Genomic DNA, 1,256 nt, shown 5'->3' with positions numbered 1-1,256 from the left:
ATCTATTGTCTATCTATCTATCTCTGTCTGTCTGTCTGTCTGTCTGTCTGTCTGTCTGTCTGTCTGTCTGTCTGTCTGTCTGTCTGTCTGTCTGTCTGTCTGTCTGTCTGTCTGTCTGTCTGTCTGTCTGTCTGTCTGTCTGTCTGTCTGTCTGTCTGTCTGTCTGTCTGTCTGTCTGTCTGTCTGTCTGTCTGTCTGTCTGTCTGTCTGTCTGTCTGTCTGTCTGTCTGTCTGTCTGTCTGTCTGTCTGTCTGTCTATCTATCCTGAATTATTAATTGAAATTGTAACCCCATGATTTCCCATTTCCATAACTAACAGTCTCTAGAACCTACACTATAATTATATATATATATATATATATATATATTGATCAGTAGCGTTTGCCGTGACTCTAACGCTCGACTCGTCTTTAATACCGCTCTAAGACGCTGCCAAGCCTCTGCCAAGAACACATTTGCAAACGCAGGAGAAATCTACATAAATAACACCAGCGACGTTCCAGATATTTCTCAATGAACACACGGCTGCTGAGACCCAGATCTGCTGCAAGGCTTGGGTTCAGTCAGAAGCGCAGGAAGGATCTGAGCTGCTTGTTCATCTACTCCAGACTTCCTGCTGCTGCCGCTGCATTATTGTTCTGTGTTTATATTCCCACTTGTTTTCGGAGTCATGTCCCGTGTGGCTTTTGTTCGTATTAGCGTGCGTGCCAGATAGTATGGAAACACCCTCGTCTGACGTCTTCACCTGAGAGTTAAACCATCCACTGCATCTCCGGCCAAAACTTAGAAAGAGACTTCGCAGGAACTTCAGGGTCACTGCTGGTCTTTCAGATTCAGAAAAAACTGTTTATGACTTCAAATGTACGCCTTTTGAAAATGTATTTTATATATAAGTCATTGCCTTGAAATCAGTTTGAATCATTTTGAAAGCTCTTCACCTTGACTCGTGCTTTTCTCTCTGCTCTGAATGGGGGGTTGATTAAGAGCGTTCTGTCAAATCACTCGCTCTATTAATCAATAACCAGATTTCAAAAGCTGCTTTTTCCTTGAGTTTCTTTCTTCATTTATAAAAAGCGAAATAGACAAGAAAATCAATGACTCACATTCACACAACATTAATACTAAGAAGGTTTTTTTAGTTCAAGGAGACAAAGAAATAAACAGAGAATTGGAGATTAAAAATCAGGAATACATTTGAGAAATATGAACTAGTCTAATAGTGAAAAGTCTAGAGAAGAATTAAATATATTTTATAT

General features: G+C 40.1%; 1 protein-coding gene across 1 annotated transcript in view; it reads right to left on the bottom strand.

Moving 5' to 3' along the window:
- Window positions 1–1,256, bottom strand: part of LOC107681905 (cGMP-dependent 3',5'-cyclic phosphodiesterase-like) — a 145,670-nt gene that overhangs the window by 68,383 nt on the left and 76,031 nt on the right. The gene's annotated exons all lie outside the window — the stretch shown is intronic.

Source organism: Sinocyclocheilus anshuiensis, unplaced genomic scaffold (genome assembly GCF_001515605.1).
Source record: "Sinocyclocheilus anshuiensis isolate Anshui unplaced genomic scaffold, SAMN03320099.WGS_v1.1 scaffold1390, whole genome shotgun sequence".
NCBI classification, from domain to species: Eukaryota; Metazoa; Chordata; class Actinopteri; order Cypriniformes; family Cyprinidae; genus Sinocyclocheilus; species Sinocyclocheilus anshuiensis.
The sequence above is the reverse complement of the archived record's forward strand: the minus strand, read 5'-3'. Positions and strand labels throughout refer to the sequence as shown.